We start from the raw sequence: 24,678 nt of genomic DNA on the forward strand, positions 1-24,678 counted from the left end.
CACAAGCTTGATTGTACATCTCTTAGACGGCTAATCTATGACTTCGTTAGGTACTTGGAGACATCAGTGCAGCCGAGTGATGCAAGCGGAAATTAGCTAGTTAAGAATTTATAATATAAGAACAGCGTTGCAAGTACAGTTCTTAACCAACAAAAATCCGCTTATCAATTTAGAAGGGTTGTCACAAAATTAGAATAAAAATACTGGAAGTAGAAATCCCAGGTCGTCTCCCAACGAGTTGACAAAAGGGTGCTATTTTGTTAATCAGGAGTTTTTCGAGAAATTTTGAGAGTTGGAGAACAGAAAAATAAAGGATTGTGAATTAAAGCAATGTAAATTAAAAGAGATTTATATAATCAAATAAAAAGCCTTGACCGGGGGAATGATTAATTGGAAGTTCTATCCTTGTTGGAATTCTCTCAAGTGTAGTATCAAGAGGTTGTTGTTTTCACTTAGTTAACCCTTACTAAATAAAGGAAAGTCAAATGATTGAGCTAGCTCTTATTCACAAGTCCTATTCCTCTCCCTTTGGAAGGATTAGCGTTAGTGCCTAGAGAGTTAGCCAACAACTTCCAATTTAACTAATCACTTGAGCATTCCAACTCAAGGGTCTCCTTTTAGTCAACCCCCAAGTCAAGTTAGGAGTCTACTCCATTGGCATGAATATAATGTTCACAGAAATATAAGAAGAAGACATGATAAATTAAATAAAATAGGAATTGAGAATTAATTAAAAGTAAAAATAGTTCTTTGCATTAATAAATCCCAAAATGCAACATCCTTATCTGAACAGGGTCAATAAGTAGTCAAAAGAGTAAAGAATAAGAAAGCAAACTAGAATAATAGCGACTTCGACGGGTGTTCCGAGGGTTACCTAAACTGTTAGGTCGATCTCGGATGAGATTTGTTGTGGGGGCCGGAGCTGACGTGTCTGGCTTGTTGATCTTGGTGGTGCTGCTGATCCTTGATCACCGGAGGGGGTGGTACCTGCTAGGGACTCCGATGCCTAAGTTAGCATGGGTTTAAAGCAGGTATTTAGTAGAATCAGAGTATGAGTTATACCTGGGTGCTCCAGTGTATTTATAATGATGAGGAGTGACCTTTCTGGAGATAAGATAGTTATCTTATCTTATCTTATCTTTGGGTGAGGTCATCTTATCTTCAAGGGAACCGCCCTTATCTCTGTAGGCTTGGACTGCCTTTGGATTTGGGTCGTGTTCCTTTGTTTGGGCCCTATTTAGGCTTTTCCTGGTAGTTTGGTCGAGCTCTTTGAGAAGAGGTCGGATGGTCCTGTCCTGAAGAGGTCAGTCGACTTGTCGTTAAACATCCCGGGTCAGACAACTCGACCCAGGGTATGAACAATGCCCCTGCTTGAGCGTGGTCTTCCTTTTGAGGTAGAGTCCTTAGTTTCAGGACTTCAATCCTTCTCTGGAGAAGCCGAGCTCGAGCATTGTCGATTTCTTTTTGTAGAGATCCCTTTGAATGCGAAACGTTTTTTCTTTTTCCTTTATCCTTTGGAAACGCGCGTCTCTTTACTTTTGGAACGTGCGAGGGTTTAATAACCCATTAATGCTTTAATGCTCCATTTCTTTTGCCACCCACTTTCATTTTGAATTTACACCAAAAGTTGTTTTCCTGTAACTTCCCATTTTCTTTCTATTCTTCTGTTTGGCTTGCCTGGGACTTGCGTTTTTTGCGCTTCTGTGATGCCCTTGGTAGTTGTTGGTGCTTCCTTTACTCGAAGGCAATTCCGGTTTTCATCTCTTCATCTTAAGCTTTCTTCAGCGCTTTTCTCCTCTTTCAGGTTGGTTCTTTTTGTTTCTCTCTTTTACTTCTTTCGTCATTCTTTCCTTGTACTTGCATTGTTCGATTCTTGGTAAAGTTTTGGTTTTGCTTGAGTTTACGTTTGGAAAGCTTGAACCTTTTGTATTACCATGCTTGGTTGTCGCTGTGACGCATGCTTTCTGGTGTTCTTTTGACTTTATGTATGCTCCTAGGTGGACTCCCTGGTAGTTTGATATTTTTAGGGTTTTGCCTGCTGTTTGCTGCTTCTGATTGTACTTTGATGTTTGAGTTTTATAAACTGCATTTGTTTGATTCTGAAAAGATTGCTCCTTGATTTTTGCCCTGTTTGATAGTTTTCTTTGCTGATAGATTTGTAGAAGACAATGGTTTTCTGATGACTTTCTTTGATTTACGTCTTTCTTCTTGAAGTGTTGCTTAGAGTCTTGCTGGGATGTTTAGCTTTTATAGATTTTTTTGAGTCCTTGCTCTGTGTTACTGCCTCCAAAGGATGCCCCTAGACCTTAGTGTATGTCCTGGGGTTTTCTTTTACTGTTTGTATGCTTGAGTCATGTTTTGTCCGATATGATTTCTTTTTTGCTCGAGCTGTTTTGGTTTAGTAATCCATCTTCTTTTTCTGGATGTAGGACTAGTTGACCATGTCTTCTCGCAAAAATATTGTCGAGACGTCTTCCAAGGTTCCTGAGGGTATGTCCGACTGGCTGGACTCCCTCGTCCTGATGTGTGTTTCTGTAGTTAATTCCGAGTTCTGCGTGGAGCTTAGAAAACATCACCGAATCTGTAGTGATAGAGATCAAGAAAAGAACTATGAATTGGTAGCGCCTGATTCTGATGAGAGGGTTTGCTTTTCTCCTTTGACCCAGGGGGAACGTTTCTTCTTCTATGCTTATGACTATTTTTTCAGCCAGCTGAATATTACTTTTCCTTTTACTTCCTTTGAGACCGATTTGTTGTGATCGTGTAACGTAGCTCCATCCCAGCTCCATCCGAACTCTTGGGGTTTTATCAAGATCTTTCAGTTGCTTTGCTAAGAGTTGGACGTCAAACCTTCTCAGACCCTCTTTCTTTATCTCTTTGTTTTGACTAAGCCCGGGATTTCCTCCAGAAAGAAAGCTTCTTGGATTTCCTTTCGATCTGCCCAAGGACATAAAGTGTTTGCTATGTATGATGAGTCCTTTAGGGACTTTAAGAATTACTTTTTAAGGTCCGAGCTGTTGAGGGAGCTCGACCATTTTTCTTAGAGGCGAATAATGAACCTGCCTTCCCCTTGTGTTGGCAAAAGAACGTTGTGGTATCTCGATACTCATGGGAGATGCTTGACGAGGTCGAGCAGGCTTTTGTAAATGTTTTGGAAGATATTTGGGGGGAACCTCCGCATCTCGATATTAAGAAATTTTTAGGGGACCTCTCCCTTGTCCGAACTGCGTTGGGTATTGACCGACTTATTTTTGCTTTGTTTTACTTTGCTTCCTTTCTTTCCAGTTTGTAACTTGCTTCTTTGGTTGCTTTTATTTTTTTAGAGATGGCTAAGAAAAATGATTCCATGAAAGCCTTTAAAAAGGTGAGGAAGGCTACAGCTGCCCAGAACATCTCGGCCAAGGCGGCTGGGGAAGGATCCTCTCATGTTTTGCGAAAACAGCCGGTATTGAGCTCTCCTAGACCGAGGAGGGTGATTCCTACCCCTCGGGTTCATGTGATCGATCCTCCCCAGACTTCTGCTGCCACCTCTTCTCCTACTGTTGTTCCTCCTCCAAAAGGGTAGAGGACTGTTGAGCCCTTCAATCTGGATGCCCCCGACTTTGATGCTGTCGGGTTTGTTGATCAACAAATTGGTCCCTATGGTGTTATTCCTACTGACAACATTTCCCTTCTTCGTTATTTGGACTTTATTACCCGGAGTAGCATTAAGATGGCACATATGGGGGTGGCTCTATACCAAACTGCCCAGGATCTTCCTATTCATGCAACAAAGGCTTTTATGGAGGAGGCCAAGTCGGAGTTCGACCAGATCAAGGGTTTGAAGAAGGAGCTCGAGGTGAAAGTGGCCAACTTGGAAAAAGAGTTGGAGGGTAAGAAGACTCGGGCTATTGCCTTGGCAGCTTCTGCAAAGTTGTCTGAGGATATGACGTTGAAGCATAAGGAGAGCTATGTCACAACTTATAGGGAGATGATGGATCTTAGGGAGAGTTTGGAGTCTGCTCGAGCTGACTATGCCAAGCTTCAGGGTCATCTTGTAGGTAGTGTAAATGCTGCTTATGAGAATTTGAAAGATCAAGTTCGAGTTCTTGCGCCCGAGCTTGACCTTACTCTTTTTAGCTTGGACAACATTGTAAAAGATGGCAAGATTGTCCCTGATGACCCAGATGATGATGATGATGTCGACCCTCCTCCTGTACCTTCTGCCAAAGTTTCTGTTGCCCTGCCTTCCTCAACTCCGGCAGCTGAAGTCGGTCAGCCTGAGTCTGATCCTGACGTCCAAATCCTGAACCAGGATGATGGGACGGTGGATGCGGTACCCCTTTAGACTCGTCCTCCTTCACCTCGGGATGCTGCTACTGGGAAGTCTTTGGATTCTCTATAATTATTTCTGATGTATTGTGTATAGCCCAGCCTGTGGGGTTTGAACTCTTTTATTTTGTAGTTTGTGGTCTTGACTTCTGGATACTTTAGTTGCCTTTTTAGCAACCTTATTTTGAAAAAGCAAAGGTAGTTTTTCAAGCCTCTAGGGTCGACTTCAGGTGGCCTCTTGGGTCTCGTTTATTATAGAAATTTTGTTTCTGCTTGTTGATTGCTTGCTTAATATTTTTCAGGTATCTTCAGGGTGTTGGAATCTTGTTTTCTGACCTCTTTTGATTGCCTTCGTACTTTCATACTTGTAGCTTGATTCTTTTGAGGTCATGGCTTTCTGGGTCCAACTTGAAGTCCCTTATAGCGCATGCCTTCTGTCGGCCGACTTCTTCATCTCTGTTTGTTCGAAGTTATTTCTAGTAATCCATTTTGTTTGGGCCTTGTCAGGTCTCTTTATATGGATTACTTTATTTAAAACTTTCTGTAGCTTTGTCGAGCCGACTTGGCCCCTTCTAAGTTATTTTTGGTAATCCGTTTTATTTGGACCTTGGTTAGGTCTCCTTTTGTGGATTACTTATTTATAACTTGTGTAATTTTGTTGGGCCGACTTCATCATGTCGGTCCCTTTTAAGTTATTTTTAGTAATCCATTTCATTTGGACCTTTGTCAGGTCTCTTTTATGGATTGCTTTTATAACTTTGTGATTTTGTTGGGCTGACTTCGTTATGTCGGTCCCTTCTAAGTTATTTTTAGTAATCCATTTCATTTGGACCTTTGTCAGGTCTCTTTTATGGATTGCTTTTATAACTTTGTGGTTTTGTTGGGCCGACTTCGTCATGTCGGTCCCTTCTAAGTTATTTTTAGTAATCCATTTCATTTGGACCTTTGTCAGGTCTCTTTTATGGATTGCTTTTATAACTTTGTGATTTTGTTGGGCCAACTTCGTCATGTCGGTCCCTTCTAAGTTATTTTTAGTAATCCATTTTATTTGGACCTTTGTTAGGTCTCTTTTATGGATTCCTTTTATAACTTCGTGATTTTGTTGGGCCGACTTCGTCATGTCGGTCCCTTCTAAGTTATTTTTAGTAATCCTCTTTTTTAGGGCTGGCCAGGCCTCTTTCCAAGGATTTACTTTTTATAACTTTGGTTACTGTGGTCAACTGGTCTGACTTCTTTACGTCAGCCTGTCTTTAAGTTATTTTTAGCAACCCATTTTTATTAAGACCTCGTCAGGTCCTTTCTATGGATCACTTTCAATAACTTCTTGCATTATTCTGTTTTTGTCACCTTTTCATCTTTGCCGATTTTGTAGAAATTGGGTTTGATCCCCGTTTGGTCGACCTTTTGATGAATTTGGTTTTCATCTTCGTTGGTCTTTATCGTGATCAAGTAGTGAATTTGATTTTTACTTTCTGCCGATCTGTAGCTTTATAATCGGGCGATGAATTTTTTGCGTTTCAGATTAATGCGTCTTAATAAGAGGATTTGTAGAAAATCTAAAAACTTTATTCAGAATAAAGAAAATGCAAATATATACATGTGGGCATTTTATCCCTCTAAGTCAGGTAGTTCATGGATCTTGGCTCGGTGCCTCATTAAAAAACCTTTTTCAGGAAAAATAGTGCACCTCATCCTAAGATCTTTATTACCTCCTAATTGTAATACCTTCTTAAGTTGCAGGCGTGCCATCATCTTGGAAGCTCTCGCCCTTCGAGTTCGGTCAGCCTGTAGTATCCATTTCTGAGTACTTCTATGACTCGGTAGGGTCCTTTCCAGTTTGCTGCCAGCTTTCCTTCTCCAGGTCGACTTGTTCCGATATCATTTCGGACTAAGACGAGATCGTTCTCGGCAAAACCTCGTTGTACTACTTTTCGGTTGTATCTTGAGGCCATTCGACATTTTAACGCCTCTTCTTTGATCCGAGCTCTTTCTTGAATTTCTGGAAGTAGGTCGAGTTCCTCCTTTTGAAGTAGGGAATTGGCCTCTTCATTGTAGTAGATTACTCTGGGTGATCCTTCTTCGACCTCCACTGGGATCATTGTCTCCATTTCGTAAGCTAATCGGAAAGGTGATTCCTTTGTGGTGGGGTGTGGAGTTTTCCGATATGCCCATAGGACTTGTGGGAGCTCTTCAACCTAGGCTCCCTTTGCATCCTGTAATCTCCATTTTAGCCCGGCTAATATAACTTTATTGGCGGCTTCTGCCTGTCCATTGGCCTGGGAATGCTCTACGGATGTGAATTGGTGCTTTATTTTCAAGTTGGCCACCAATTTTCTGAAGCATGCGTCTGTGAATTGAGTGCCATTATCTGTGGTGATGGAGTATAGGACCCCAAACCTTGTGATAATATTTCTATATAAGAATTTTCGACTTCTTTGAGCAGTGGCATTGGCTAGGGGTTCTGCCTCAATCCGTTTTGTAAAATAGTCTACTCTGATGATGAGGAACTTGACCTGTCCTGATCCTTGATGGAATGGCCCAAGGAGATCGAGTCCCCATTTTGCAAATGGCCAGGGTGAGGTTATGCTGATGAGCTCCTTTGGTGGGGCAGTATGAAAATTAGCATGCTTCTGACATGGTGGACATGTCTTTACGAATTCCATTGCTTCTTTTTGTAAAGTTGGCCAATAGAATCCGGCCCGGAGTACCTTTTTGATGAGAGCTTGAGCTCTGAGATGGTTGCCGCAGATGCCACTGTGTACTTCTTCTAAGACTTCCTTTGTGTTGGAAGTTAGCACGCATTTTAACAGTGGTGTTGAAATCCCTCTCTTGTATAGAGTATTGTTTATGATGGTGTAGTATTATGCTTCCCGTTTTAACCTCTTTGCCTCCTTCTTATCTGTAGGGAGTGTTTCTGTTTTGAGGTAATTAATTATGGAAGTCATCCATCCTTGATCCAGACCTATTATGGCTAGGACCTTTTTTCTTCCGAGATTGACGGGTTCTACAGCATCTCTTGGATGAGGCTTCTATTGTTGCCCCCTGGTTTGGTGCTGGCTAGTTTTGAGAGTACATCAGCTCGAGCATTCTATTCCTGGGGTATGTGGTGGACCACATATTCCCCGAGTTGTCCGAGCTGTTCCCTGGTTTTGTCTAAGTACTTTTTCATGGTGGGATCCTTGGCTTGGTAACTCCCTGCTATTTGTGAGGTGACTACTTGTGAGTCACTGAAGATGATAAGCTTTTGAGCTCCAACTCCTTAGCCAACTTCAAACCAGCTAGTAGTGCCTTATACTCGGCTTGGTTGTTTGAGGCAGGGAACCCGAATTTGACGGAAAGTTCGATTTGGGCTCCCTGGTCGCTTTCTATTATCACGTCTACGCCACTTCCAGTTTTGTTTGAGGAACCGTCCCGTAGAGATTCTACTCTGTATGGATTTTCGGGGTGCCCGTAAACTCTGCAATGAAGTCAGCCAAATACTGTGATTTGATGGCAGTCTGAGCTTCCTATTGAAGGTCGAACCCTGATGATGTGGGCTTGGAAATATGGGCGAAGTCATCGAGATGTTAGTATGAGAGCATTGGCAAATATTTCTATTTTTGATAGTTCAGTTCGGAACCTTGTAATGCTTTGCTGATGAAGTATATAGGTTGTTATCCACTATCGTCGTCTCGGACCAGTGCTGAGGCTATTGCCCAATTTCCTACTACGAGGTACAATACAAGTGGTTCTCCTTCCCGTGGTTGAGTTAGAATAGGTGGTTGTCTCAGGAACCTTTTGAAATCTTGGAAGTCCTGCTCGCACTCTGTTGTCCATTCAAACCTCTTTCCCTTCCTTAGAGTAGCATAAAAGAGAAGAGATCTTATTGCTGATCTTGCTAGAAATCTACACAAGGTAGCCAATCTTCCATTGAGCTGTTGTACTTCTTTGACGCAAGTCGGGCTCTTCATATCGAGTATGGCCTGGCATTTTTCCGGATTTGCCTTGCTTCCTTAGGGTGGCGTAGAAGGGGAGAGATCTTATTGCCAATTCAGCTAGAAATCTGGACAAGGCTGCCAATCTTCCATTGAGTTGTCGTACCTCTTTAACGCTGGTCGGACTCTTCATGTTGAGTATAGCCTGGAATTTATCCATATTTGCCTCAATTCCTCTTTGTGTGAGCATAAAACCCAATAATTTGCTAGCTTCCACTGCGAAGGTGCATTTTGCAGGGTTAAGTCGCATACCATGCCTCCTTATAGTGTCGAATACTTGGGTGAGATCGGACAGTAACGGCTCTTCATTTTGCGTCTTTATTAACATGTCGTCCACGTAGACTTCCATGACTTTCCCGATGTGGTCTGTGAAGACCTTATTCATTAATCTTTGATAAGTGGCTCCTACATTTTTGAGTCCGAATGGCATGACGATGTAGCAGTAGTTTGCTTTCGGGGTCAAAAATGAGGTTTTCTCTTGGTCAGGTGGGTACATCGGGATTTGATTGTATCCCGAATAGGCGTCCATAAATGAGAGGTATTTGTATCCGGAGGAGGCATCCACCAGAGCATCGATACTTGGGAGTGGATAAGGATCTTTTGGGCAGGCTTTGTTGAGATCAATGTAGTCGGTGCATATCCGCCACTTTCCATTTGATTTTTTCACCAAGACGACGTTAGCTAGCCATAGTGGGTACTTAACTTCTCTTATGAATCCTGCCTCCAGTAGAGCTTGTACTTGCTCCTCCACAGCTTGGGATCATTCTGGTCTGAGTTTTCTACGTCTCTGCTGTACTGGCCGAGATCCTGGGTAAACTGCCAACTTGTGGCACATTAACTTAGGGTCTATGCCTGGCAAGTCTGCGGCCTTCCATGCAAAGAGGTCGACATTGTCTCTTAAGAACTGTATGAGTGACTCCTTTACGTCCCCTTTTAGGATTGTGCCGATGTTGGTTGTTTTGTCTGGGACATCTCCGATCTGGACTTTTTCTATTTCGCTTTCGGGTTGTGGATGAAGTTCTTCCCGCCCTCGAACTCCCCCGAGTTTGATGGTGTGGAATTCTTCTCCTCTTCCTCTAAGGTTTAGACTTTTGTTGTAACAGCGGCGCGCCGTCTTCTGATATGCTCTTATCGTAGCTATTCCTTCTGTGGTTGGGAACTTCATGCACAGGTGTGGAGTCAAGACTACTGTGCCGAGCTGATTTAACGTTGTCCGACCTATTAGGGCATTGTAGGCTGAACTTACATTGACCACGATGTAGTCTATGTTGAGTGTTCTTGACCGGTTTCCTTTTCCAAAGGTTGTGTGTAGTGAGATGTATCCAAGTGCTTGGATTGGAGTGTCTCCCAGCCCGAATAGGCTGTTCGGATATGCTCTGAGTTCTTTTTCTTCCAGGCCAAGTTTGTTGAAGGCGGTTTTGAACAAGATGTCAGCCGAGCTTCCCTGGTCTACCAGTGTGCGGTGGAGATTAGCGTTGGCCAATATGATAGTGATGACCATGGGATCGTCATGTCCCGAGATGATGCTAGCTGCGTCCTCTTTAGTAAAAGTGATGGTGGGGATGTCGGGTGCTTCTTCTCCTCCTTCGACATGATATACTTCTTTAAGATGTCTTTTGCGAGATGATTTGGAAATTCCTCCTCCCGTAAATCCTCCGTGTATCATGTGGACATGTCACTCTGGGGTACGAGGTGGTCGTTCAGTTCGTCCGACATCTTCGTCCCTTCTTCTTTTTCTTGGCTCATCTGCTCTGCTGGCTAAGTACCAATCTAGTTTTCTCTCTCTCACCAGTTTTTCTATGACATTTTTAAAGTCGAAGCATTCGTTGGTGGAATGTCCATAGATTCGATGGTATTCACAGTATTCAGTCCGATTTCCTCCTCCTTTCTTGCTTTTGAGTGGGCGAGGTGGGGGTATCCTTTCAGTATGGCATACTTCTCGATAGACATCTATAAGAGACACCCGTAGAGGGGTGTAATTGTGGTATTTCTTGATTTTTTTCCATGCTGATTTTCTGTTTTCTTGGATTCTTTGTCCTTATCTCGGGAGGAGTAGGAGAATCCGGACTTTGAGGTCTCTCCTAGTCGAGAGTTTTCCCCCATGTTGATGTATTTCTCTGCTCGTTCTTGTACTTTATTCAGGGATGTGGGATGTTTTTTCAATATTGAGTAACTAAAAGCTCCCTCTCATAAGCCATTGATAAGACCCATAATGGCTGCTTCTGTTGGTAGACTTTGTATGACCAGACATGCTTTGTTGAATCTTTCCACGTAGCTACGGAGACTTTCTCGATCTCCTTGCTTGATCCTTAATAGACTTGGGGCGTGTTTAGTTTTGTCTTTCTGGATAGAGAATCTGGCTAGAAACTTCTTGGCTAAGTCGTCAAAGCTTGAGATGGACCTAGGGGGCAGATTGTCGAACCATTTAATTGATGTATTTGTTAAGGTAGTCGGGAAGGCTTTGCAGTGGACTGCATCTAAGGCGTCAGTGAGGTACATTCTACTTTTGAAATTACTGAGATGATGGCTGAGATCAGCTGTGCCATCATATAGAGTCATGATCTCTTTGGTGAATGGGTCTTGGTCCTTACGGGAACTATCTTCGTTGCTGGATCGAGTAGTTTTGGCCTTGAGATCGGCTTCGAGCTTTAGGAGTTTGTCCTCTAATTTGCGGCGTTGCCTAGCTTTCCTTCGTAGGTCTCTCTCGGCTTCCTATTGATACTCGACCTCTTTTTCGAGTTGTTTTAGGCAATCCTGAAGTGCCTCCATCGCTCCTGTGTTTGGTGAATTCTTGTCTTTGTTAGGTTGATAAGTATCGTCTATTGTGACCTCCGCGTTCTTATGTGGTGATCTGTTCTCCAAATCAGAGTTGTGGTCGTTGTCAAGGTTGTCCACCATGATGATGGGATGAATTCCAGGTTCCCTGGCAACGGCGCCAATGTTCCGAGGGTTACCTGAAACTGTTAGGTCGATCTCGGATGAGATCTATTGTGGTGGCCGGAGCTGACGTGTCCGGCTTGTTGATCTTGGTGGTGCTGCTGATCCTTGATCACCGGAGGGGGGGTGGTACCTGCAAGTGACTCCGATGCCTAAGTTAGCATGGGTTTAAAGCAGTTATTTAGTAGAATCAGAGTATGAGTTATACTTGGGTGCTACAGTGTATTTATAATGATGAGGGGTGACCTTTCTGGAGATAAGATAGTTATCTTATCTTATCTTATCTTATCTTTGGGTGAGGTCATCTTACCTTCAAGAGAACCGCCCTTATCTCTGTAGGCTTGGACTGCCTTTGGATTTGGGTCGTGTTCCTTTGTTTGGGCCCTATTTGGGCTTTTCCTGGTAGTTTGGCCGAGCTCTTTGAGAAGAGGTCAGATGGTCCTAACCTGAAGAGGTCGGTCGACTTATCGTTAAACATCCCGGGTCGGACAGCTCGACCCAGGGTATGAACAACGGGGGTAGTGACTATTCTCAATATCCAAAGCAAAAGCATAAAAAGCATAAAAACTAGAACTATGAATGTGAAGAAAACCTAGGGGAAGAGTGATTTCTCTCTAAGATTCTAATCTAAAACTAAAAACTATGCAAATGAGAATGTGTGTTGAGTCTCTGCTTGTCCCCTGGCTCTAGTCTGTGTTTCTGGGCCGAAAATTGGGTCCAAACTCGACCCAAAATCGCCCCCAGCGTTTTCTGCGAGCGAAAATTAGCTAGTTAAGAATTTATAACATAAGAACAGCGTTGCAAGTACAGTTCTTAACCAACAAAAATCCGCTTATCAATTTAGAAGGGTTGTCACAAAATTAGAATAAAAATACTGGAGTAGAAATCCCAGGTCGTCTCCCAACGACTTGACAAAAGGGTGCTATTTTATTAGTCAGGAATTTTCTGAGAAATTTTGAGAGTTGGAGAACAAAAAAATAAAGGATTGTGAATTAAAGCAATGTAAATTAAAAGAGATTTATATAATCAAATAAAAAGCCTTAACCGGGGGAATGATTAATTGGAAGTTCTATCCTTGTTGGAATTCTCTCAAGTGTAGTATCAAGAGGTTGTTATTTTCACTTAGTTAACCCTTACTAAATAAAGGAAAGTCAAATGATTGAGCTAACTCTTATTCACAAGTCCTATTCCTCTCCCTTGGGAAGGATTAGCGTTAGTTCCTAGAGAGTTAGCCATCAACTTCCAATTTAACTAATCACTTGAGTATTCCAACTTAAGGGTCTCCTTTTAATTAACCTCCAAGTCAAGTTAGGAGTCTACTCCATTGACATGAATATAACGTTCACAGAAATATAAGAAGAAGACATGAAAAATTAAGTAAAATAGGAATTGAGAATTAATTAGTAAAAATAGTTCTTTGCATTAATAAATCCCAAAATGCAACATCCTTATCTGAACAGGGTCAATAAGTAGTCAAAAGAGTAAAGGAATAAGAAAGCAAACTAGAATAATAGTGACTTCGACGGGGGTAGTGACTCTTCTCAATATCCAAAGCAAAAGCATAAAAAGCAAAAAAACTAGAACTATGAATGTGAAGGAAACCTAGGGGAAGAGTGATTTCTCTCTAAGATTCTAATCTAAAACTAAAAACTATGCGAATGAGAATGTGTGTTGAGTCTCTACTTGTACCCTGGCTCTAGTCTGTGTTTCTGGGCCAAAAACTGGGTCCAAACTCGGCCCAAAATTGCCCGAGCATTTTCTACGATTTCTGCAGGTAGCGCATGTCACGCGTACGCGTCAGGCACGCGCACGCATCGCTGTGCAGACTCCAATTCATGCGCATGCGTGAGCCATGCATGTGCGTCGCTCCTCGCTGGTTATCTCCTTTATTTCTTGTGCTCCTTCCATTTATGCAAGCTTCCTCTCCATTCTCTAAGCCATTCCTGCCCTATAAAGCCAGAAAATACTTAACACACAGATCATGGCATCGAATGGTATAAAGGGGAATTAAAATACACAAATTAAAGGCTTAGGAAGCAAGATTTCAATTATAGAACAAAACTAGGAAGGAATTGTAAAATCATGCAATTTGTATGAACAAGTGTGCAAAGGATTGAAAGAAAAAACCACTCAATCAAGCACAAGATAAACCATAAAATAGTGGTTTATCACCGAGGTACGGGGCGATTAGGGCCTTTGTGGTATAGGCTAGAACCAGGACGCAGCATTCTCTAATCCGGAAGATCCGACCTTATCTGTGGCACTTTGAGTAGGATCCCCAAGGGAAAGGACTGCAGGAGCTTCACCCTCATTCAGATTGGATGACCGCTGACCCGGCATTTTATCTGAAGCAGAGGAGGCTAATGACCACTGACCTGGCATTAGTCGTTTACAGCCTGCCATGGAATAAATCATCAGAAGTTGGAGTAGATGGTGAGAAAAGTTGATCCATAAGGAAGAAGCATCTCCGAAGGCTCAACCATTCTCTCATTACTGATTTCACATCTATCTAGTAACATTTATTTATTTATCTATTTTATGCATTTTTCACAACAACTATCATCTTTTCGAATCGCCTGACTAAGGTCTACAAGATAGCCATTGCTTGCTTAAACCAACAATCTCTGTGGGATCGACCCTCACTCACCTGAGGTATTACTTGGACGACCCGTTGCCCTTGCCGATCTATATATGCAAATATTGCGGAGTCAATTTCGTGCATCAGAGACACAACGTCGGATAATACCGTCTCAGCATGTCTTGAAAAGGTAAGGTTCTTTCCACAAGAAGTACCTGGCATCATTAAGTAGCTTCTTCACTTGCTGTTTAGTGTACTCTTTGGGAATGAAAATCATAGCCTTATAGTTGGCAATATCTACAAACCACGGGACTCTTTGAATAGAAGTGAGTTACTCATCTGGAAAAGTCTCAATCACAGGAGTGGGTTGCTGCCTTCCCTCTTCAGGCTTGATCCTAGAAAGGTGATCAGCCACTTAATTTTCTTACCCTTTCCTGTCTTTGATCTCAATATCAAACTCCTGAAAAAGAAGCACCCACCTAATCAACCTTAGTTTAGTATCCTGTTTGGTTAGAAGGTACTTAAAAGCAGCATGGTCAGTAAAAACAATAACCTTAGAACTAATCAAATAGTACCTAAACTTATCAAAAGCAAAAATTACAACCAATAGTTCTTTTTCTGTAGTTGTGTAATTATTTTGCGAGTCATTTAACACACGGCTAGCATAGTAAATAACGTGCACAAGCTTGTCTTATCTCTGCCCCAAGACAGCTCCTACAGTATGGTCACTAGCATCACACATCAATTCAAATGGTAAATCCCAGTTAGGAGGAGCTATGATGGGAGCAGAGGCAAGCTTAGCTTTTAGAGTCTCAAAAGCATGCAAACAATCATCATCAAAACAAAAAGGAATGTCTATAACAAAAAGGTTGCTCAATGGCTTAGAAATTTTAGAAAAATCCTTTATAAATCTTCTATAAAATCCTGCATGTCCTTAGAAACTCCGGATTGCCTTTACATTAGTAGATGGTGGTAATTTTTCAATTACCTCCACCTTAGCTTTATCAACCTTTATTCCTTTACTTGAAATTCGGTGCCCAAGAACAATACCTTCAATTACCATAAAATGGCATTTTTTCCAATTCAAAACAAGGTTTGTTTCTTGGCACCGTTTCAAGACTAAGGAAAGATGTCTTAGGCAAGAATTAAAAGAATTATCAAATATAGAAAAATCATCCATAAATACCTTAATAAACTTTTCAATCATGTCAGAGAATATGGAAAGAATGCACTTTTGAAAAGTTGATGGGGCATTACACAGTCCAAACGGCATCCTCCAGTAAGAAAATACACCAAAGGGTCATGTGAATGTCGTCTTCTCTTAGTCTTGAGGGTCCACTATAATCTAATTATAGCCAAAATGACCATCTAGAAAATAGTAAAATGCATGTCTAGCTAACCTCTCAAGCATCTGATCAATAAAAGGTAAAGGAAAGTGATCTTTTCTTGTTGCGGTGTTGAGCCTCCTATAATCAATGCATATACGCCACCCTGTGACGGTTCTTGTAGGAATAATCTCATTCTTTTCATTCTTGACCATTGTCACCCCTCCTTTCTTGGGAACCACTTGCACAGGACTCACCCATGGACTGTCAAAAATTGGATAAATTATCCTGACTTCCCAAAACTTCATGACCTCTTTTTGGACCACCTCTTTCATAGTTGGATTGAGCCATCTTTGTGGTTGTACTACCAGTTTAGCATCTTCCTCAAGTAGTATCTTGTGCATACACATAGTCAGATTAATCCCTTTCAAGTCACTAATGGTCCATCCAAGAGCCGTTTTGTGGCTTCTAAGCACCTTTATCATAGCATCCTCTTCATCATGACTTAAAGAGGAGCTAATAATCAGTGGATAAGAATTATGCTCACCTAGAAATACATACTTCAAAGAGGGAGGCAAAGGCTTTAACCCAAGCTTCGGTGGCCCTTCCTCCTTACTAGGCATGTTTGGCTCCCCCTTTGGTGGTGGTGAATCATCAATCTCTAGCAAACCATCCTCCAAAGGGGGTTCTAGAACACCATCAAGCTCTTTTGCTTTAAAGACTTATTGAATCAATGGCTTAATAAGATAAACTCTCATACATCCTCAGAATCACTAGGATGTTGCAAAGCCTCAAGCACATTAAGGACAACCACTTCTTCATTGACTCTCAAAGTAAGCTCACCCTTTTGCACATCAATAAGGGCTCTTCCTGTAGCTAAAAAGGGTCTCTCCAAAATAATAGAGGCATTCTTGTCCTCTTCCATATTCAATATAACAAAATCAGCAGGGTAAATTCTTAATAACTCCAAGAGAAAATTTAATCGAACGGTCAGCAAGTTAAAGATAAATACGAGTGGATTTTACCTCATCAATTTGGAGCTTTCTCATCAAGAAAAGTGGCATGAGATTGATGCTAGCTCTAAGATCACATAATACCCTTTGAATAGTAATATCACCAATGGTGCAAGGAATAAAAAAACTTCCCGAATCTTGAATCTTCTCAGGGACATCCTTCTGAATAATAATACTACATTCCTTTGTGAGCACCACGGTTTCACTTTCTTTCCAATTCCTCTTGTTGGTCAACAATTCCTTTATAAATTTAGCATAGAGAGGCACTTGCTCCAAAGCCTCTGCAAAAGGAATGTTGATCTGAAACTTCTTAAAAACCTCTAATATCTTAAAAATTGCTTGTCCTTGGAAGCCTTCTGAACTCTCTGAGGATATGGCATTTTAGGCTTGTACTCAGGGACTAGAGACTTCACTTTATGTTGCTCAAGGGTGTGCTCCATGTTGTCCTAAGTATTCTCTGGAGCTTCTTTTTCAGTTGGCTCCTCACTAATTTGTGCATCTGAACCTGCTACCTTACCACTTCTCAAATGTATGGCCTTGCACTCTTCCCTTGGGTTGGCACTATATCACTAGGGAAGGTGTTAGGAGGCCTCTCAGCTACTTGCTTGCTCAACTGACCCATTTGAACCTCCAAGTTTCTAATTGAAGCTTTGGTTTCTTGCATGAAACAATGGGTACTCTTGGAGAGTTCTGCAACTATAGATTCTGAGTCAGAAGATTTATGTGAAGGAGAGGGTGCATGGTGTGGTTGAATGGTTGTTATTATTGAAATTATTCTAATTAAAATTGTCTGGAGCAAAGTTGTTGTTGTTCAAGTGTGGTTTCCTCTATGGTTGATTTTTCCATCCAAATTTTAGGTGATTCCTCCACCCTAGATCATAAGTCTTGGAAAAAGGATCATTAGAGGGGGTCGGGAGGAATTGCCCATGTAATTAACTATTCAGAGGGGAATTCACCATAATCATAGCTCTCACCTTGAGGATATCCACCACTCATGTCATAGGAAGAATCTTGGGAATTAATATCTGAGACTTGCAATCTACCCAAGTGTTTGAGTAATGGCATTTATCTGTTGGGACATGGCTTTATTCTGAGCAAGAATGGTATCTAGAGTATCTAGTTCCATGACTCCTTTCCTCATAGTGGTCTTCTCAAAAGAGTATAGATATTGGTTGTTAGCAACCATCTTAATCAACTCTAGAGCATCTTTCGTGGTTTTCTTCATATGAAGGGATCCTCTTGCAGAATTATCCAAAGAGGTCCTGGTGGCCTGAGTAATCCCATCATAGAAAATTTATAACTGTATCCAGTCCAAAAATATGTCGGGAGGGCAATTTTTTGAGCATCACCTTGTACCTCTCCCAAGCCTCATAGAGAGATTCACCCTCCTGTTGCTCGAATGTCTAAACATCGGTCCTTAGCTTGGTCGGCCGCTGAGGTGGAAAGAAGTTGGTCAAAAACCTGCTGACCACATTATCCCATGTATCTAGGCTCTTCTTGGGCTGAGTATCAAGCCATTGCTTGGCTCTATCCCATAAAACAAACAGAAAGAGCAATAACTGATAGACATCAGGATGGACTCTATTGCTTTTTACTGTATCACAGATCTACAGGAAATTAGAGATGAATAAGTTTGGGTCTTCTTGCAGGAGTCCATGAAACTGACAGTTTTGTTGCACCAAAGTAATTAGCTGGTATGCAAAATTGAACTCTGCAAATTCCGCACAGATGAACCAGCAAGTGTACCGGGTCGTCCAAGTAATACCTCAGGTGAGTGAGGGTCGAATCCCACGAGGATTTTCAGATTGAGCAAGCAATGACTATCTTGTAAATCTTAGTCAGGTGGATAAAAAAGATAGTGGTTGTGAAAAATGCATAAAAATAGAATAAGGAAAGAATTACTGAATTGGTGTGAAAACAGTGATAAGAATTCGGTTGAGGCTTCGGAGATGCTTCTTTCTGAATTAACTTTTCTTACTGTCTACTCCAACAATGGATGAATCATTCCATGGAAAACTGTAAGTGATTAATGCCGGGGCTAGTGATCATTAATCTCCTCTGCTTCAAATCACACACCGATGCTAATGGTCATCCAATCTGAACGAGGGTGAAGCTCTAGCAATTCAATCCCTGATGATCTTACTCAAAATGCCACAGACAAGGTTAGATCTTCCGGATCAGAGAATGAAGCTTTATGATTCTAGTCTATACCACAAAGGCCCTAATCGCCCTGTACCTCGGCTGAACAGATGTTTCCATATCCCCAACGAAGTCATGGATTAGCCGTCTAAGAGATGTATAATCAAGCTTGTGATTCAATGCTATCCCGCTAGGAACTGGCAAGAACCCATGCAGAAAATGGGTCGTACACTCGTTCCACCCAGTTTCATTAGTTTGAAGAACGAAGATACATCTTAGAATGGAATCAAACATAGATTAAAATAGAAACATTAATATAATTAATCCATGAGAATCAGCAGAGCTCCTAACCTTAACCTAGGAGGTTTAGTTACTCATAGCTTACAGAAAATAAAATATGAAACGTTGATGAAGAGATTTTTTGTATGGTTTAGAATTTCACAATAAATTCTCATTGCAATATAGCTCTAAACCAACAAACAATCCTCTCATACAAAAATTTGGTTGTCACAAGTAACAAACCCCAATAAAAATAATAACCGAAGTATTCAAACCTCGTTTCATCTCTCAAAGGAATTGCAGGGAAGTGTTCTTGTTATTGGTTATGGCAAAGTGTTTTGGGGTTTTGAATAAAAGACATGAAAGATAAATGGCAAGAAAGTAAATGAATTCAAATGATAAAAAGGTCTTGACAAGGGTTGGTGGTTAAGGATCTTTATCCTTATCACTAACCACAACATGATAATTGCAAAGATTAATCCCATTAAGTCATCCTCCAACAAGTGAAGGAAAGTCAAATGAGCTACACCAATCCTAATCCATAAGTCCTAGCCACTCACTAATTAACTTAGTGGAAACTAGAGTCAATGGACACTAATTATCAAGACTTGGACATTAGCAACTCAATTTCACCTAAGTTACCATCCCAAGCCAAGAACACAAAATTCTACTCTAACATCCTTCCAAGCATTTTGTCAAACACTTGGAAGGCTTCAAAGGAAAGTAAAATAAAATTGCAAGAATTATAAATCTATAACTACTAATTGCAAGGAAATTAACAACACAACTCAAATTAATAATAAAAGAAATCAAACATAAATTGCATTAAAGGAAAATAAAAGAAACAAGAGTGCATCAATAACAAAGTAAAAAATTACAAGAATTAAAATGCTAAACTAAGAAAGCAAAGGTAGAAGAACAAGAAATTGAAAAGGAAAAGTAAATCAAAGCATGAATTGAACCTAGATCTAAGAAATCCTAATCTACCTCTAACCTAATTCTAGAGAGAAGAGAGAGCTTCTCTCTCTAGAAACTAACTAAAGCATGATAAAAACTAAACTATGTGTCCCCCCTTGACTCCTCTCGAATTCTGCATGTAATAGGCTCTAGAATGAGTTGGATTTGGGCCTGGGAAGCCCAAAAATTGCCCCCAGCGTTTTCACTTTAATGAAGTCACGTGTGAGCATCGACGCGTACGTGTGGGTCACGCGTACGCGTCGTTTGGCATTTTTGCTATCCACGCATACGCGTCATTTACGCGTACGCGTCGCCATGAGACTTCAATTCCACGCGTGCGCATGCGCATCGATGAATGCATCCCCAAATATTTGATTTTCCATGATTTCTCCACTTTGCATGCCTTTCTCTTCACTCCCTTGATCCATTCCTAGCCTTTTCAACCTGAAATCACTATCAAACACATCAAGGCATCTAGTGGAATAAAAGGTGAATTAAAATTAACTAATTAAGGGCCTAAAAAGTATATTTTCACTCTTAAGCACAAATTAGGAGAAAATCATGAAACCATACTATTTCATTGAATAAATGTGGGAAAAGGGTGATAAAATCCCCTTAATTTAGCATAGAATGCACCACGAAATAGTGGTGCATCAAATCTCCCCACACGTAAACCAAGGATGTCCTCATGTTTAGACCAAGAAAGAGACAAAGGGTATCATCATTTATTAAAATGTAAACTAACTAAATGCAATCTATCTACATGCAACTATCTAAATGAATGCAATTGCTTGGTCAAAATAAATCAACTTCCAAGAAAGCATATATAAGCATAAGGGCTAAAGGTATTAACAACCAAGCCAAACCCACAATTGAATTGAGTTATTAGAGATTTTACAAACTTGCAAGAAAAGTGATGATTCTAGGTGAAAACATGTAATTGAGTAATCGAACCCTCTCCAGATGTGTATCCGCTCTAATCACTCAAATGTATGGGGTTGATTCACTCGATTCTCCCCTAATCATGCTTTCCAAGATTTGTTTTTCATCTAACAATCAACAATTATTCCATGCATGCATACAATTATCATGAGGTATTTTCCATAGGTTGTAATGGGGCTAGGATCAAGGTAAGGATGCATATGGTAAGTGGACTTGAAATTTGAATCTTTAATTAACTTAAACTTCTCACCTAACCTATATAGAAACCTATACAAATTCAAATCTAACCTAACTACCCATTCTTCACTTTTTCACACACTCATGCATTCTTTTCTTAATCACAACTCATATGCATTGATTATTATTGGACTTAACTTTGGGGCATTTTGTCCCCTTTTTATTGCTTTTCTTTTTCTTTCTTTTTCTATTTTTTTCTTTTTCTATTTATATATACCCTTTTTTTTATTTTCTCATTTTTTTGAACTAAAATATACACAAGAGCATCAATGCATATGGTTTTACATTTAATTAACACATGAGTATGTAACCAATTCCCAGATCTTCAATGAAAATACAAAACTACCCTTTAATGAAAATACAAAACCAATGTCCCAAGTTTCCCCACACTTGAATGATACACACTCACTAGCCTAAGCTAATCAAAGATCTAAATTAAGGACATTTATTATTTTTCGCTTTAAGGCTTGTAATGTGCTAAAATTAAGAACAAAGTGGGTTAATCATAGGCTCAAAGTTGGCTAATAATGGATGATAAAGGTAAGGCTATTTGGGTAGGTGAGATAATGAAATAATGGCCTCAATCATATAAGTGCATGTATACATAAAATAATGGACATAAAGAATCAAACAAATCAAAGATTACAATCATGGAAAGAGAATAATACACACAAGAAGGAAAATAAGTGGTTATAAGATGTAACTACACAATTAGGCTCAAATCTCACATGCTTGTGTTCTTAGCTCAAAAATCATGTTCCACAATATATAATTCAAGCAAGTTCAATAAAAATTTTTCACTCAAATCAATTGGAGTGCCCTATAGATAGATTTCTTGAAAAATTTCATTATTTTGACTAAGCTTATTATGTATATATATGCAAAATTAAAAAAATTGCAACAAAAATCCTAAAAGACCTAAAGATGAAATGCACAAGTGTTGGGATTAGAAATTTGTCACCCAAAAGTGCCGATTCAGTCGGACGACCTCTCCACACTTAAAAGTTTGCACCGTCTTCGGTGCATCCAAAGATGAGCAAGGGGGTACGGCGACTTGCCGGGTTGCTACCTTCAGCTGGTAGGTCACCCGGTTGCTGCGTGTTCTTTCTTCTGCTTCCATTTTAGCTTATAAGGACTCATCCTGAAAATAGAAGGCAAGATAGTAAGAAAAGTAAATGTAAAAGAAAGGAAGCATACATTGTTGGAATGAGGTAAATTCACTAGAATGGAGTGAGTGACCTAATGTGTGACATTAATGGAGACTAGGTGTGTGAATTCTAAATTAGGCACCTTTTAGAGCACACACACTATCATAAAGAGTTATGTCATAATTACACAAAAAGAAACATGAACTTCACTCATCCTAATGTGCTTGAGATGCTCTTAACTCGTAGGTTAAAACAACCGAACAAGCAATAAAGAAGCATGAAAGCATTCAAGCCAAAAACATATGGATGCATATGATCAAGAAGCACAATGCATTAAGATAAATGCACAACATCCATCAAGAAATTACCAACTCAAAGAAAAGACTTCAAATCACATGGTGGCCAAATCATGCAATTAAAAAGATTTAACATGCTTGAAGGCAATGTCATTCACTTGGTATGCACATTTGTTAAGCAGGACAAGTTCAAAACCAAGTAATGAATTGTAACCTCAACAAAAGAATCCAACAATGAATATCCAAAAACAATTATGCTAAAATAGCATCAAGTTAATAAGCAACGATAAACAGCAAACAAGATTAATAATCCAACACTTGTCATGAAAAATAGAAAATTATACAAAAATAAAACTAACTAAATTGCTAACTAGCTAAACTAATTAATGGTTGATGGTGTATAGTAGTGTTGGATGATGGTTGAGAGATGGAAGGAAAAGAAGAGAAGAAAAGGAAAAATATGGAAAGAAGATGAGAAAAGAAGGTGATGAAAGAAGGCTATCCACGCATGTGCGTCATGTACGCGAGTGCGTGGGATGGTGAAATGGGAGCGATGCGTACGCGTGATGGCTTATTCAGAGAGGCGACGTGTACGCGTGAGTGGGGGCACAAATCTGGCACACTTCACGCACAACTCTCGGGTTTTTGGCTTGGAGGTGAAAATTTGGAATCCACGCGTACGCGTGGGTGACGCGTACGCGTGGGTGACGCGTACGCGTGGATGGTGGAAAAAACTTGGGTCACGCGTACGCGTGGGTTGGTGCTCTGTTTTTCAAAATTTTTCTATGTTCTTGCACCAAACCAAGCATTCCAAACCTCCAAACAGCTACCAAAACACCAAAAAACCTTTATTTAACATACTAAACTACCAAATAAACTCAATAAACTAATCAAAACATGAAATTAAACTAATTCTACCAATATTTACAAAAGAGAAAAATAAAAAATGTTACCATAGTGGGGTGTCTCCCACCTAGCACTTTTATTTATTGTCCTTAAGTTGGACTTATAGGGAACTCCTCATCAAGGTGGCTTGTGCTTGAAGCTATCCTTGAACATCCACCAATGCTTGAGTCTCCAATAAGCTCCATTCTTCAAAATTAATATCTTCAAGCTTTAATGGAGTTCTTCACAAACCATGAGCTCCCAAAATTGATTCTCCTTGTGTGATCCGGGATCCCACACTTTGTTTTGACACGCGTCTTTAAATTGATCATCATTAGTCCATCCGGGTGGCAAGCAAGATGAATTCTCAATAAAGTGCCAAATTCTTCTTCTAGACCCACCTAGTTGAGCACTAGTCCAACCTTGGCATCTCATCCTTAAAGTATCAACCAAAATGAGCCTTGATTTGCAACGCCAACCACGAAACATCCTTCTCTTACGCTTCATCCCGCAAAATTTCCTAAGTTGACCATCCGTTTCAAGCAAGCCATATTCGAATGGGACAATAAAGCTAATAGAGATGAATTTCATTGACAAAGAGAATTATTGCCGGTTTAGAATCAATCAAAAACAAGCATCAATTCCATGGTAGCATAGTCCAAACCAACAATGAATTCTCAAGATCAAATATTTTAAATTCAAAACATAATAGCCGAGATCAAGAGCAATTCAACCTCAGGTCGTCTTCTGTAACACCCTACCATACAGAGTCTTATGCTTAAGTCATAATTCAGAGATGGCAAGGTATTACGACCTCTAAAACAAAAATTTAGTACGTATAGTAGTATGAATAATTGATTATAACTAGGAGCCTTTGTAGAAAAAGGGGTAAACAAAAACCGTAACTCGAAAGCGCAACACTCCGATCAATAACGTAACGAACAAGGATAAGCTAACGCAAGATCATATATATAAAGAGTGTCAAAAATAGGAATATCAAGACTCAAAACCCGGTTGCGAAGATAACCGGTCCGAGCATAGCAATATATACATATAATAAAATAAGGAAACCCCAAAGGAAACCCAAAGGGACACAAATACAAAAACCTATTCTCCAAAATCTCCTATAAGAGGAGTCATCACAGTTTGTATTATTTAATGGAGATAAAAGTATCTAAACAAGATATATAAATCACAATGGAGTCCCGAGAACAAAGGATCTTCGCTAATCCAGAAGTCTCCAGCATGCCTCAACGAGAAGCCTCGCGTCCTGCATCTGAAAACCACAAAATCCGCATGGGTGAGAACCAGAGGTCCCCAACATGGTAACAGCTTCCACATATATAATACATAATAATAGAGGAAAGCCGAAGGCAATCCTAGAACTTCCTCCAGATAATATCAAAGCTTATAAACAAGCTAAACCGTAAGTGGCAACTGACTAGAGATTCTTCAATCTAACTAATACTTCCCTTTCCAATTCCTTCAGACCTCCCAACCACCAGCAGGAGTATAATATAGCAAACACAGTTACATCAGACAAGAGATTTACAAATAGGAACAAATAAGGCATTTAGGCAATTAGCAAGTAATATGCAATCAAATAGGCAATCTCAAACAATTCACATAGTATGCATATGATGAATGCCTGTCCCTA

This window comes from Arachis ipaensis, chromosome B04 (assembly GCF_000816755.2).
Source record: "Arachis ipaensis cultivar K30076 chromosome B04, Araip1.1, whole genome shotgun sequence".
Taxonomy (NCBI): Eukaryota; Viridiplantae; Streptophyta; class Magnoliopsida; order Fabales; family Fabaceae; genus Arachis; species Arachis ipaensis.